Source organism: Rhea pennata, unplaced genomic scaffold, assembly GCF_028389875.1.
Source record: "Rhea pennata isolate bPtePen1 unplaced genomic scaffold, bPtePen1.pri scaffold_23_1, whole genome shotgun sequence".
Classification (NCBI taxonomy): Eukaryota; Metazoa; Chordata; class Aves; order Rheiformes; family Rheidae; genus Rhea; species Rhea pennata.
In genome coordinates, this window is record NW_026907675.1 from 4358986 (window position 1) to 4375011 (window position 16026).

Below are 16026 nucleotides of genomic sequence, written 5' to 3' on the forward strand. Positions count from 1 at the left end.
TGCCAGACCAAGCCAAGAAGGTGAGAGCCTGTGTACAGCAGGCATCACGCATGCACAGGGCTGTTAAAGCCTCCCAGGTGCTCCTGCCATATCCCCGAGCCCAGCCAACCGCCAACATTACTCACAGGTCAGGAATTGACTGGGGCTGGCAGTGGGGCAGACATGGGGCTCCTGCTCAGTGCCCACAGCCGGGGCAGGGACTCACCTCCATGCAAGCTGTGGTTAGGGGTTGCAAGACAGGCCTTACGCTGGCTTAGGTTGCTCCCTCTCCCAAGAGCCAAGTCACATGGCAGCCTGGGCCATGCTCCACCAGCCCCGAGTGCCAAGGCCATGCTGCCACCCACGTGGTGGCAGTGGGCCTCAGAGGGATGTGGGGGGATCACTCTGGGCTCCTTCCCCAATGCTGAGCCCAGCACATGTGACTGTAGGACACAGCAATACCTGGCCAAGCTGACATCAGGAGCCCAGATCCCTGCGCTGGTGACCTTCATCACACCACAGCAAGGAGGTATGCTAAGGGCCGTGCAGTTTGGGGGACGGCACCCTGTGCCCCCGCTCCCCACCACTGCTGGGGAAAGGGTCTCTGCGGCAGGGAGCAGTGGGGGAGAGGAGCGCTCGAGGGACAGCTCCTGCCAGCAGAGAGCTCAGCCGTGGGCGCCCCCAGTCCATCGGGCTGGCATGCACTAGTAACATGAGAGGAGAGCACACCAGCCACCAGCAGCTTTACCAGTCCCCTCCCCTAGCACAGAGCACTGACCACAGCCATGTTCACAGCCGGGAGAAAACAAAGTATTTGATTAAGGCAGCTACAAATGGACTTCTGCAATGCTGCTCAGAGTTTTAGCAGTCTGGGAAAAGGGGCCTCAATCTACTATCTAAAATACTGGAAAATGCTGGGATGGTACCCAAAGACAGGGATTGCTGCAAAGGACAGCACTGTCTTGTAGGCTGTAACACCTGGCAAAGCAGACGGGGCAGACGCTGAGCCCCAGCCCTTCCTGTGCAGCACCAACTTCTGCTTCTGCTGCAGTTCAGCACAAACGCGCTCCCCTGAGGCTTGTTTTGAGGAGCGCCCTGGTATGAAATGCTGTCGTGGGAGAATAACCTCCCGGTAAAGACACTTACAGGGACCCAAGCTTTTCACTGCCACCAAAATCACAGGCCTGCAGGCCTCCTTGATCATTCTCTTGGCAAAACCAGGAATTAAAGTCAGAAACAACTGTGGTAATCTCTAATGCATCATTGTCTTTAGCCTCCAGAGATGGGCGGCGTTGGATTGCGAGCCTTCAGGAGCCACCAGGAAGACAGAGCATAGCCAGCAGTCACCCCCTGTGGCAGCCCACAATCGCCACTTCAGTCACTAGCGAGAAAAAGAAAATCAAGAGTATGGTGGAGGGGAGAGCCAAGATACAGCATAGAAGGGTCTTAAGGGAAAAGGCTCATAAGGCAATAGGCTCATAATATTGTACTATACTACATGCAGACTTCTAATAGATACAGTTCTGTGTAAATTGTACCGTAGTCTGATAGAGTAAACTATACTGTAAATTTTACTATATACTGTTAAGTTGTATTACAAGTATGTAATACTGAATACATAAATAAAAGCGTATGGCATTCTCCATGGGGAGCTGAGTGATGCTGCTGGGGAGGCCCTGGGCAGGGAGCTCTGTGTAACCCGGGAACTCACCAAACGCTGCAGGGTCCCTCTTCCTCCTTGCCTGGGAGTGGGGCGGGGAGGAGGCAGCAGGATCCCATGGCAGGGCCTGATCCCTGCTGCCCCCTCCCTGCCCGGCCCCCACAGCCTCCTGAGCTGCAGTGAGGCATCACGAGGCCTTTGGGGGGATGTGAGGAGACTCCCCAGCCCCAAGCGCAGCTGGCTCTGTGCCCCGAGCAGGCAGGCAAACGTGGCCACTGGGACCGGCAGCGGACGGGCAGCTGTCCACATGGGGCCGGGTGCCAGGGACCTTCCTTGCACTGCTGTGACCCACAGCTGGGCGCTGGCAGGTCACTGTCACCGCGGGAGCTGGAACCGGCTGGGCTGTGGGGGCCTTCTATGCCCCCGGCCTCCAGTCAGGGTCTGCTCCTCTCGGGACCCCTCATCTGCCCTCCCAGGCAGCCCATGCCCCCCCCACCACCACCATGTGCTGCTGGAGTTTCATCAGGATTTAGCAGAATTTGGGGCACAGTGACATTGTTAAGACTGATCTCAATCTTCCTTTATGAATGTTAAGAAAATGCTATAACCATCAGTTAATAATTACATGATGTCAGTACTCATCAATTTAAATAAATACTTGGAAATACAAATGTTGTAATAGTTATTTTCAAAAACCATTTCAAGTTATTTTTTTGGAAGGGCTCCTTCTACCTTACCACCAAGCTTATACTTTCCAGAGGGTGGTTCCGGGGGCTTCGATGAGTATTTTGCCCCTTTTTGTTCCAGCAGAGGTTGGGTTCAGTGCTGATGGAGAGGGAAGGTCTTGGTAGGGGGTGAGAGCTTCCTCGGTGGCTCCTCGGGTAGGGGTGTCCCCCACAGCCCTCTCTGTGTGTCTTTCGGTGCCCCCCAACACCCTCCTGCTGCCTTTTGGAGAAACCCAGCTCCCTATGAGGGCTACTAAAGGATACGGTATCTGGCGAAATAGCTCCCCTCAGACCACTTTTTCCCCTGCCTTGGGACTGGTGGTATCGGAAAAGGTTCAGCCGACAGTTAAAGTCCAGGGTAGGGGTTGGGACAAAGCCTCAAGCTCTCAAAAAGGCACCTGCAGGCCCCTGGGTGGTCGACGACTTCTACCCTGACCAGCACACTCAAACTCTGCGCCATCGCAAGCGTGTCTCTTCCAGTGTTGGCATGCACAGAGGTGTCAGAGCTGTGCTCTGGCAGGAGGTCAGAGGAGGGAATGACTTTGGAGGTTAGGGAGTGGGGAGAGGCTTCGGGAGGGCTGGGGCTTGGCTTACAGTTCCCAGTAATCAGCTAAGGTATGTTTTAGAGTTTGGGGTTAGAGGACTGGGTTCAGGCTGGAGTTTGGGGCTTACATATTAAGGCTAGGCATAAGAGCTAGCAGCTAGAGTGACTCTTGGGGGAAGAGCTGGGCATTACCTGTAAGGAATTACGGGTTTGGGTTTGGGCTTTGTGATCAGAGTATCAGATGGGGACTGAAATGGGGCCTTGGGGGAAGGGTTAGGGTAGGGTTTAGGATTAGAGGTAGTGCTTAAGGTCAGTTGTTAGGCTTAGTGGCAAGGGCCTCACACAAGTGGTATCACAGTCACCGACCTCATCACCAGTACCTGAATCTCCTGTACCTCCCCCAAATCTGTTACCTGTTATTACCACTCGCTGTGATCTCTCTAATTTACAGGATGCCCTAATGCACCCCAGGGTGCCTTTGGCCTTCTTGGTCACAAGGGCACATTGCTGGCTCATGGTCAACTTATTGACCACCAGGACTCCCACGTCCTCCTCTGCAGAGCTGCTTTCCAGCAGGTCAGCCCAAACCATTCCGGTGCTCTCTGTCACGCTCCCATCTGTGCCATCTCTCACTCCCTCCAGCCCCACGGCTCGCCTCGCCCCTGCACTCTGGTGTGCCTGGGAGTCCATTACGGACGGGGAGCAGGTGTTTGCCTGCTGCTTCCTCTCCCTCTTCAGGATCCTCTCCTGAGGACCTGCCTCTCTGGCACCAAAGGGAGCAGCTCCCTCCTGACCCAGCTGCTCTCCTCAGAGTGAGGACCCCGGTGGCCCTGCTCACAGCGGGGACACAGTCCCCATGCAGACCGCCCCATCACAGTGGCCTTGCAGGCACCATGCCACCACCATCACAAAGCCCTGCTGCTCACCGTGGCAACAGCCCTCAGCAAGGCATTCCTGCATGGGAATACCCCTCTGCCAGGATTTCAAAAGGTAAAACTCAAGGTGATAAAAAATGACCGTGTCCTCCAGTTCAGCTTTTACCCAGAGACATGTTTCCTGTGGATCCTTCATTCACACCTCGCCAGCTTCGGTCTCCCAGCAGACACAAAGCACAACCCAGCCCCCTCCAGGCGACGTCCAGGGATAACTACAGACAGGCTGAACATGGGCTGGGGAAGCTCCTGGCAGGGCAGGCTCATTCCCCCATGGAGAGGGGGGCTGCATGGGGCACGGCACAGTCCCTGTGCCCTCAGCTGTGCTTTACTTCCCCTCCAAAGCAGCCACACTGCAAAGTGCCCATTTCACATCTCCTCCAACAAAGTTCCCCATGACCTGCAACAGAGGAAAATCCAGAGCGCAGGAGCCCAGCTGGGGATCAGTGGTACCTCTCCCTCTCTTCAAGGAGGCAAGACGTCTGCCGAGGGCTGCGGAGTTAAACAGGAAGGGGCTGAGCGTGAGGAGAGAAGCCGAGAAATGCTGTTGGCCACGCTCGGGCCATTGCTGATGGTGAGAAGCTCGCAGCTTCTTCTCTTCTTCTCAGGGCCTAACAGCGGGGATGGCCGGGGTGTCCCACTCGGGCGCCAGGCTCCCAAGCCTGCTGCGCTCCCAGGCCGGGGCTGCCCGAGGAGCAGACCCTCTTTCCGAAGGGGAAGCAGGGGAGCAGCAAACACCCCCGTGTTGGCAGGCACTTATGCAGGGAAGTGCTGCTGCCATAGGTTTTGCTCCAGGAGTTTTCTCTTGGCCTCCAGCCACTTCTCCCGCAGAAATGCCTGGGCACTGAGCAGAGATGGAGCCTGCGTTCCCCACGGTGAAGTGCTCCTGCGACAGCGGTGACAAATCCTCTCTCACCCGCTGGCTGGCAGCCCTGCTGCCACTGTCGTCCCACAGCCCCAGCACACGCCGTCCCTTTGGTACCCAGAGCCCCTTTTGGCCCTGTAGGGATTTGGGGCTTGAAGTTAGGGCATCAGAGAGGCTCCTGGAGGGAAGGTCTCCCCCAGGTCCTTTGGGACCCCCAGAAGCCGGGGAATGCTACCCCCAGCCCCGCGGATGAGGGAGAGGAAAAGGGGACGTCGTGTGCGCAGGGCTATGGCACTGGGCTGTGCCAGGCCTTGGCCGCCGCTGTGCGCGCTTACTCTTGCCAGGCTTCGGCAGCTGGAAAGTCACTCTCTTCGCTCGAGCAGCTGGCTTCCCGCCCTGCATTTTGGGTTTGCTCTGTCTCCTTTGGCTCTTCTGGAGGATGAGGAGTCCTTCTCACCGGAGGGCCCAAATGCTGCCAAGGAAGTGAGGCTGGGAGAAGTAAGAGTACAAGCAGTGGGGCTCTTTCCTGGGTGCCTTGGGGCAGAGATGCCCTCCGGCACCCATGCTGCGCCTCCAACATGAGATCTTCACACACCATCTTGTGTGGAGCGCACCAAGCCTGGCTGCTCTGCCTTTGCCTGTCACCTGGGATTCTGGAGAAGAGCTCTCGAGCTTTGATGCAGAAGTGCCCACGGTGGCCTGAAGGGCCTCCTTCCCCAAGAAAAGCCTTTTGTAATGGTCCTGCATCTTGGCTGTGCTCTCCAGCCTTTCCCTTTTGGCCAGCAGTGGATCGTGCACATCCAGGGAAGTGTCTTCCACACTGATCCCTCCCATCCAGTGGTGATACTGTCAGGCAAGGGAGGGAAAAGAGAAAGCAGTGGAGATGGAGGTGCGTCGAGAAGAAACTTCACGCCACATGAGGCAGGCGTGCAGGGCTGAATGGCTTCAAAGGCTGCCAGTACCTTATTCCTCCAGCCTGGCCATGTAGTTTGGTTGGCATATGCATCCCAGAAGTATCCCATATTCCATATCCCACTTCTTCAGAAGCTTGTGGATTTTCTGCAGGGCCACAGCATGGCAATACCATCAAGCATGAGTTGGGTAGCTCTCCCTCTCTCTCCTGCTCTCTGGCACAAACCTTTCTGCCCATGGGGTTTTGCTCACCACTGCTGGGGCATGGACATATGGTACGCTCCCAAACCCCATCCAGCCACAAGGGTCTCTTCTGCCATGAGCAGTGACCACAGCAGTCAATGCGCTCAGGAGAGCCGGGATGCTTGCCCTCACAGGAAAACCCACCATTGCTGTTGCTGGCATCAACAGTGCCCACAGAAGGGACCCTGCTGTGGTCCACAGAAACGCAGGAGGCAACAGTGTCCTGCAAAACTACCCTCTCCTGGTGCGGCTTCCCTCTCCTGCACCAAGGCCCGAAGGAAGCACTTTTCCAAAAGGGACTGCCAGGCAACTAGGCTTTTCTCTAGGGACAGCTGCCATAAGAAATGTATCCACCCTGAGCACCTGCTGCTGCTATTTCCCGGCAGGCTCTGCACTCCTGCAGTGTCTTCGGGACTTCAGCTGGATAAAGGAGTCTCCTTTTGCCATCCTCCTCTACCCGGGGCAGCTGGCCAGACAGGGCACGTGCACTCTAGGGAGAAGCACCATGGGCAGTGGGTAGGTGCACAGGAGGACTTTACTCTCCACTCCATACTCACAAGCTATGCGCTGCCTTTGGACACATGCTTCCCATTGCAACAGGTAATCCCAACAGGCTCAGTCCTCTCTCACTCCTCTCTGGCAAGAGCCCAGTGCTGAGCACAGCGTGCAGAAACACTTGCCCCCTTGGCAAGCCAGGAGAAAAAGCCTCTGCCCCCCTTGCCCCTGCTGCAGTCTCCAGGCACTCTGAGCACAGGTCCCTCAGGCAAACACATCCTGCTCAGCCCCAGACAAAGGAGCCAACGAGGCACCACTTCTCCCTTCCCAATTCCCAGGGCGTTCCCCAAATGCTCTGCCTACTGGGAGCAGAGTCAGCACAGAAATGACTCTGTCCTCGATGGGAAGAAAACTACTCATTCCCCTTCAGGCTTCACAGGGACACTGTGTGCAAGGCAAGAGCTCACTCCCCTGGTGACAGCAGCACCCTCCCCAGCAAGTCTCACCTGGCTGCAGGCGTTTTGATCTGGACTCTCTCCTCTCTGGGTTTACTTTCAGTGGCCTTGGGTATTTGGGGCAGATGGTGCTTCCCTCGGAAGCGGGAGTCCTTGGCCGCACATTCCTCTGTGCAAGCTGAAAGAGGAGACCCTTCAGAACAGCACTTGCCCTGTGCTGGCCACCTTGGGCCACGTGGGGCTTGCCGGGAGCTCCTGTGGACCTCACGGAGTCTGCTTTGGGAGAAAGCGTGTCTCCCAGGGAAGCACTGTGTCCTGCTCCAGGGACATTCGGGTGGGCTCTTGCGGCCTGCTGCCCCCTGCGGCCAGACACAGGTCCTGGAGGCAGGGACCCGAGCAGAGCTGTGCACAGCACAAGGGTGAGCTGCCGCCGGCCCAGCACGGTGGGGAGGGTCTGCAAGTACAGCGCCTGCTCTGCCCCTCCGGACACCTAAGAAGACGCAGCGGGGAGAAAGTCCAGGCAGCGGCCTGGCCCCCGCACAAGCAGCCCAGCAGGGATGAGGGGAAGCCAAAGGGCTCCTGTCCGCCATGGACACCTCAGGCCGTCTCTTGGCATCTCTGCAGCAGTCGGACTCCCTGGGGCCACGCTGTCCCCTTCGCCCCCCAGGCGTGCTCCGCCAGGGCTCTGGGCACTGCCGCCAGCCCTCCCCAGGCATGCCCCCCGGCTCCCGACTCCGCGCAGCACCTGTGCTGGGAAGAGTGTCTGGGACAGCCCTCCTGGCAGGGCTCCGCAACGCCGTACCCTCAATGCCATGCCGCTGAGTACAGCAAGCTGCCGGCCCTCCCGAGGGTGCAGTGATCACGGCTTTAGCCACATGCTGGGAGCTGCTGCATCAGGGCTGAAGGCTGCAGGCTGGGCAGAGTGAGTGGCCGTGCGCGTGGGGGCAGTCGGAGCCGCTGCGGCCCAGCTGTGTGGCTTCAGCGGCCGGGGAAGGCCCAGCCCGGCCTGGGCCGCCTCCGGCCCCACGGGAGCTCTCCACTTTTGCGCCCTTTCCCCTGGCAGCCCTGCAGCTCGGTGCCACATGCGGAGGCCATTTCTCTGCGCAGTCTCAGCTGTGAGGAGAGGGTGCAGGTACAGCGGTGCTGGTGGTGGCTCCAGGTGCCCCACAGACACCTCCTGGCAGTGGGGCAGTGTTGAGGGGCATCTGCCTGTTGGCAGGTGCTTGGGGCCATGGGGACAGATGCTGCTGGGGCCAGCAAAGGTGCTGGTGCTGTGCATGGGCAGAGAGTGGGGGAGGGCACTTTCTGAGCTTTCTCACAGACCTGCTGGTCTCTCCGTCAGCCTCAGGGTCTCAGGCCCAAGGGTCCAGGAAGATCTGCAGGGAGAGCAATGGATTTGCTACAGGTGGGATGGATTTCCCTTGGCATCTCCAAGTCTGTATCATGTGCTTTATTTTATTTTATTTTTCCTTGCAATCAAGAAAAATCCTTCTCTGTCTATTTTCAGCTAGTTCTCTACGGAAAGAAGGTGGGAATCAGGGCATATGTGTTGTAGCATTCAGTTGCCGACTTCAGTGGAATAAGGGCAGCTTGTCGTAGGAGTCATATAAGTGCCAGGCAACTGATGAGAGAAATGGCAGGGTTGGGGAGATGAGGAGGAAGATGCTCTATACAGTGTCTGAGGTCTAGGACGCTGTTTTTCATGCATGTCCAGACTTCATTAGGAGACTGTCTGGATCGATGTCAGTTGGGGATTGTTGACTTCCCTTCTTCTGACAGCTGAAAAATAATGATCATAGAATAAAAACCCTTTCAGAAATACTTGTGTATTGTTGCCATCTCCATCTTTCAGCTACATTACAAAGACCTCTTCAATTAGCCATACAGGACTTGAAGAAATTAAAAGGAAAGATGGCTCTGCCATCTCCACAGCAGTGACCTACTGAGCCCTGTATCTGTACTACCTGATACTTGGTGGGAATGGTCCGTGTTGTAACTTTTGTATCTGTACTACCTGATACTTGGTGGGAATAGTCTAGTGCTGTAACTTTTTAGTGCCTCGAACAATACTGCTGTGTTAAGTGTAATACAATAAGTAACAAACAAGGTCTTGGAAATCTGCCAGAAAGTACAGCAGTTGGTTACATATAGATTCTTCCAGCCACAGAATAACCGTGAGAAGCAGTCAACATGAAGGTCAGAAGTTGAAGAGTAATGAAGTAGCGACCCCAAAGTCAAGTGTGGCGCCCAAAATAAGTCTGCACACGCGTGCAGTAAGATAGCCCGGTTATGCGACTGGGGCGGAGTTGGGCTAGACTCCCTGCATTTGATGGCCCCATGTGCCAGTAGTCCTGCCTACCGCAAATAAGCATAAATACCTGTTTTTTTCCGAAGGAGAGAGCGGCTGCTACACAACAGAGGACCACTTTGCCTCCTCGGGGATGCCCGCAAAGATTGTGCCTGCCGACTCTCTCTGTCGCCATGCAGACGATCGGGACAAGCGTTGGAGTGGTCCTTGTCGAGATTACCATCGGGTCGGTCTGTTTGTAAGTATCTCCTGATAAACTGCTTGCTACTGAAGAGTGTTTGTGTGTGTGTGTGTGTGTGTGTTTGCACTGGCTTGCCATACGAGATGTTTGCCTCCGAGAATCTAACTAGAACATAAATGGGTGAGGAGAATGGGATTCCTGGGGTTTGCAGCATAGTGAGATTCGTGAAGTGAACAATTGTACGGACGTTGAGCCACCTGCATTGGTGGGAGTCGGTGAGTGGGGTACACACCTCTACCGAGGCTGCGCCACCTGCATTGGTGGGACTCGGACAGTGGGGTGCACTGCTGTACCGAGGCTGCACCACGTGCATTGGTGGGACTCGGACAGTGGGGTGCACAGCTGAACTGACGCTGAGCCACCTGCATTGGTGGGACTCGGTAAGTGGGGTGCACAGCTATATCGAGGCCGAGCCACCTCCATTGGTCGGAGTCGGTCTGTGGGCTGCACAGCTGTAATGAGGCTGAGCCACCTGCATTGGTGGGACTCGGTCAGTGGGGTGTACCGCTCTACCGAGTCTGCACCACCTGCATTGCTTGGACTCGGCCAGTGGGGTGCACAGCTGTATGGAGGCTTCGCCACCTGCATTGGTGGGTCTCGGTGAATGTGGTGCACAGCTGCACTGAGGCCGAGCTACGTGCATTGGTGGGACTCGGTCAGTGGGGAGCACAGCTGTACCGAGGCCTTGCCAACTGCATTGGTGGGACTCGGTCAGTGGGGTGCACTGCTGTACCAAGTCTGCACCACCTTCATTGTTTGGACTCGATTAGTGGTGTTCACTGCTGCAGCGAGGCCTCTCCACCTGCATTGGTGGGACTCAGTCAGTGGTGTTCACTGCTGCAGCAAGGCCTCTCCACCTGCATTGGTGGGACACGGTCAGTGAACACAACTGTACCGATGACAAGCCACGTGCAATGGTGTGACTCAGTGAGTAGGGTGCACAGCTGTACTGAGGCTGAGCCACCTGCATTGCTGGGACTCCGTCATTGGGGTGCACAGCTGCACCAAGGCCGAGCCACGTGCATTGGTATGACTCGGTCAGTGTGTTGCACAGGTGTACTGAGACCGAGCCACGTGCATTGGTGGGACTTGGTCAGTGGGCAGCACAGCTGCACTGAGGCCTTTCCACCTGCATTGGTGGGACTCGGTCAGTGGGGTTCACTGCTGCAGCGAGCCTTCGCCACCTGCATTGGTGGGACACGGTCAGTGGGGTTCACCGCTGTATCGAATCCGAGCCACCTGCATTAGTCGGACTCGGTCAGTGGGGTGACCATCTGCATCGAGGCCGAGCCACCTGCATTGGTGGGATGTGGTCAGTGGCGTACACAGCTCCATCGAGGCCTCGCCACCTGCATTGGTGGGAATCGGTCAGTTGGCTGCACAGCTGTACCGAGGCGAGCCACCTGCATTTGTGGGACTGGGTCAGTTGGTTGCATAGCTCTACCGAGTCCTCGGTACCTACATTGGTAAGACTCGGTCAGTGGTGAGCACAGCTGCACCGAGGCTGAGCCACCTGCATTGGTGGGACTCAGTCAGTAGGGTGCACAGCTGGACCGAGGTCGAACCACGTGCATTGGTGGGACTCGGTCAGTCGGGTGCACAGCTGTACCGAGGCCGAGCCACCTGCATTGCTGGGACTCGGTGAGTAGGGTGCACAGCTGTACCGAGGTGAGCCACCTGCATTGGTGGGACTGGGTCAGTGGGGTGCACAGCTTACTGAGGCTGCTCCACCTGCATTATTGGGACTTGGTCAGTGGGATGGAGAAACGCACTGAGGCCGCTCTACCTGCATTGGTGGGACTCAGTCAGTGGGGTGCAAAGCTGTACCGATGCTAGCCAAGTGCATTGGTGGGACTTGGTCAGTGGGATGCACTGCTGTACCGAGTCTGCACCACCTGCATTGGTGTGACTCGGTCAGTGGGGTGCACAGCTGTACCAAGGCTTCACCACCTGCATTGGTGGGACTCGGTCAGTAGGGTGCACAGCTGTACTGAGGCCAAGCCAGCATTGTTGGGACTTGGTCAGTGGGTTTGTCAGCTGTACTGAGGCCGAGCCACCTGCATTGGTCGGACTTGGTCAGTGCAGTACACAGGTGTCCTGAGGCCGCAAGACCTGCTTTGGTTTGACTCGGTGAGTGGTGTGAACAGCTGTACCGAGTCTGCACCACCTGCATTGGTGGGACTCGGTGAGTGGGGTGCACAGCTGTACCAAGGCCGAGCCATGTCCATTGGTGGGACTTGGTCAGTGGGCTGCACAGCTGTACCGAGGAGAGCCACCTGCATTGGTGGGACTCTGTCAGCGGGGTGACAGGTATACTGAGGCCTTGCACCTGCAGTGGTTGCACTCGGTCAGTGGGGTGCACAGCTGTACTGAGGCCTCGCCATCTGCATTGGTGGGACTCGGTCAGTGGTGTGCACAGCTGTAATGAGGCTGCGCCACCTGCATTGGTGGGACTCGGTCAGTGGGGTGCACAGCAGTACCGAGGCTGAGCCACCTGCCTTGGTGGGACTCGGTCAGTGGGGTGCTCAGCTTTACTGAGGCTGCGGACCATGCAGGTTGGACTCGGTCAGTGGCATGCACAGCTGTACTTAGCCTGTGCCACGTGCATTGGTGGGACACAGTCAGTGGGGTGCACAGTTGTACTCAGGCTTCGCCACCTGCATTCATGTTACTCATTGAGGGGGGTGCAGAGCTGTACCGAGTCCTCACCAACTGCATTGGTGGGACTCTGTCAGCGGGGTGACAGCTGTACCGAGGGCTCGCCACCTGTATTGGTAGGACTCAGTCAGTGGCGTGCACAGAGAAATACTGTTAGAGATATTCTGTGAGAAAAGCATTGCAAATAGGTAACAAGACTTTAGGACAAGGGAGGTAGAAAAGCAGTACTGCAAAGTATAAGCAGCTTTGGCCTAATTAGCCTTGATAAAACCCCAGTGCTTCGAAGAATGCGAGGGTTAGGGAAGACAAAAACAGCATTATAACCCAGAAGTGACCTGAGGTTCATTAAGGCTTATTAACATATTAAACTTCACACCCCTAAATGAATAATGAGATGGAAATGACATGATAATGATGTTACTGCCTCTTCTTCACTTCCTATGCTAATTAACAAGAGTGTGAAAGCGCCAGCGCAGAGCAGTTACCTGATGTAATGAAACTGTAACCAATAGAAAGATTTGTATAAAATACTCCCTGAAAAGTGTGTATAAATCAAGAATGAGAGGGGGAGAAGGTGTGCTAGCTTTGTGGATTTACCACCTCGCACCCATCTCTGCGCAGAAATGAAATAAACAAATATCTTGACCCTGTGTGTCTATTGGTTGCTTGCACGCTGGGTAACAGAACCCAGATTTTGGACAACAGCAGGACAAACACTTTCTTCTGAAATGACAAAAGGCAGTGAGAGCTACAGGGGGCTCCTCACCACCACCCAAAGCACAGGCAAAATCCAGTCCCTTGCCAGGGTCAGCAGGGTCAGCACCTAACCACACCACACTGATGGCTACACGTGGCTGCTTTCTTATTTCCCCGCTGCAGCACAGAAAGCTCACATTACAGCACGATGGTGGGGTAACTTGCAGAGACTGCACCTGCAAGGAAGAGAGACCTGGGCTGCGCATCCCTTGCAGGGCACTTTTGCCTTGCTGCTCCCATTCAAAGGCACTCCTCCAAAGAAATGTGGTACAGGAAGGACTCAGCCCCTTGACAGTCAGCTCCCAAGAACTCACCTGCCTTTCTCCAAAGACCACCACACCACAAGGCCTTCACTCCTTCAAAGGGATTCCAGCAGGCTAAGGCCCAGCCAGAAAAGCGCATCTCCCACAACGTCCGCTCCTCTCAGCACACACTGCTGCAGACCAAAGCTCTTATGAGCAAGAGGAAATGAGAGGAAAGGAGGGAAAATGCAGGCTTGGTTCGCATCCCGGAGCAAGGAGATATACACTCCCTGGCCTTCAGGAAAAATCCATGCTGCAGGTGCTGGCAAGTGCTTGGCAACCCCAAGGCCTGAACGTCAGTGCATCAAAGGCAGCAGGCTGCCAGCAACTCTGGCCCATGACACCAGGGCAGCCTAGGCCCAGCCAGCATAGTCACACCCTCACCTTGCAGTGCTCCCCAGCTCCCCACTCTGGCACCACTGCCCACACACAGCACCGCCCTCTCCAGCTATCTCCTCCCATGATGAGCACCAAAACACTGGGACCACCACCTCGCTCCCCAACAGGGAACCCCTGCAGTGCGACGCCCTGCCCACACCACTGCTTGCCTGACAGACGGGGGCCAGCAAACATGCACCTCTGCATCAGCAACGCACAGGGCACCACAAGTGCCCCACAACACAGCCCAGCTCTCCAACTCTGCAGTTCCCTTCTAGTCCTCCAAGGCTTTGCAACACGCACTGCCTCTCAGCATCCACTCACAGTCCTACACATGGTTACTTCCCTTCTCCAGGAAGCAGACGAGTGCTCTCACAAGCCCTGATCAGGCCACCTCTTGCCATTCGTTTGTGCCTCAACTTCCCTGAACAAGAAATCTCTTACAAAATGTGGCCGGTACCTGTTTGGGGGTGACATTCCTTCTGTCTCCTCCAACAGACTTGGCACCCATTCTCCACTGGCTGCATACTCGGACAAAAATCATCAATTTCCAAGGTGTTACAGATCCAAATGTGTCATAAAAGCACGTGGACACCTGAAAGACAGGCACAGCATTTAGACCTTGCAGGAACATCTCACAAGCTCCCTCCTGTTTCCACAGGGGGAATTTCCAAAGCACACACACATGCTGGCAATCAGAGATAACTAACGCTGCTTACACTAGCATTAGATTGATTTAGCAGTTTAAAAAGCCCAGCTGGACTCCCTAGCTGTCTGGCAGCAGGCTGCAAGCTTCTACTTAGCAACAAGGGGAAAAACAAACTCCATGTCCATATTCACTGGAGAACATCACCCACATTTTAAATGTAGTAGTACTAACTCAGGATCATGGAGCGGTATAGAATTTGTGTCAGACGATGGGGAACATCTGCTTGATTAATTAGTTGACCTTCTGTATTGCTGTAGAGCTCTGCAGCGGTCAATCCCTCCTCTGGGCACACGCAACAAACCCAGGAGTCACCTCACCACCACCATCCAGGCCATGTGGCTTCTCCCGACCTGTCAGCTGCTCACAAGGGCAAACTCTCATTACATGCCTGCTGATGGCCTACGGGCTTCAGAGACACTAGTTGTCTCAATATAACTTCCCCAGCCATGAACCACTGCTGCCTGAGCAGGGACTCGGACAAAAGAGACCTCGCACTCAACACCCATGCCTAACTGCCTGCTGCCGGTCTATCAGGGACTCAGACAGACGGGACCTCACAGTCACCTGCACAACCAGGTCTCTCTCACTGGCGAGGAAGCCCCTAAGGCAGAATTACCTCACTAGAACTTCCCCAGCCAGCAGACAAATCCTGGCTGATCCGCTGCTCAGGCAGAAACCATCTCAAAAACACATCCCAGTGCGGACCTGCTGCTGCCCTATCCACTGCTCCACGGGAAGTGACATCACAAGCAACAGCCACGCCTTCTCCCTCCAGCCGGCCTATCAGGGACTCGCGCAGAACTGACCTCACCATCAACAGCTGAGCCATGGGCCTCCTCCAGCCCCACCAGCTACCTACAAACACTTGATGGCACACAGGGCATTTTCTCATACAGCCCTTTTAAACACTAGGGACCTCACTGCCCACCCTGCTGCTGCCTGCAGCTCCCCCTGCCCTTCCCACGGCTGAGCCACCTCCCAAATGGCCTCCCTGATTCACTTCCTGGCTTCACAATGCTCACAGTGCAGCAAAGCACCCATTACGTAGCAGTTGCAACCCCCCAAAAATACATTAGCTTTCACCTAGGTAGTCTCTATATGTAGAAAGAGAGCAGGGCCTCATGTCCCAGTCAGAGGGAGAAGCCTTCCCACAGCTCAAGGTCTACTTCCTTCCCCATTGCTGAACAAGCACAGCAAATCCTCTACTCATCAAGCACTCTCCTATTTTACGCACTGACAATTTAAGACATGGCAACGGACTCCGTCCAGGACATTTCAATTGCTGAAACCAGCAGAGCCAGAATTCAGCAGCTCTTCCTCCTCATCTAGGATTATGGGAATAACAACGGTGAGTGTGAAAATGGCCTTTCGTCAGTTTCCAAGGCCCCTTAAAAGCAAAATACCTCACACTTAACAGAGCTCTTCTGCAAACACCCTTCAGGCTGCTCCCAGGGTCACAGGTCCTGGAGCACACCAAGAACTATGGAGCAAGCACGACTTGAGCATGACACCTTGCGAGGACACCAGCAACCTGCTCTCAACTCTGACCAGCAGATCCCAAACACAGCTCTGAGCAGCACCTCGGGGCTGCAGGGGCAGCAGCAGTTGAGGGAAAAACTCAAAAATGCATCTCAGACCCACAACACGTGCAAAGCTTCCTGCACCCAAACCCCACCAAGCCGCCCTGGCCCAGCTGCTCGGCACAGGCCGGCACGCCTGGCTCGCCGGTCAGTTCCTCTTGGTGACAGGGCGCTGGGTCCCCTGGTCACAGCCCCAACAGCCCCTTCGGGAGCCCCTGCAGGGAAGCAGCCCCCTCGCCAGCACCTGCTGCAGCGAGAGGGCACCTGCCGGCATTTGAACGCAC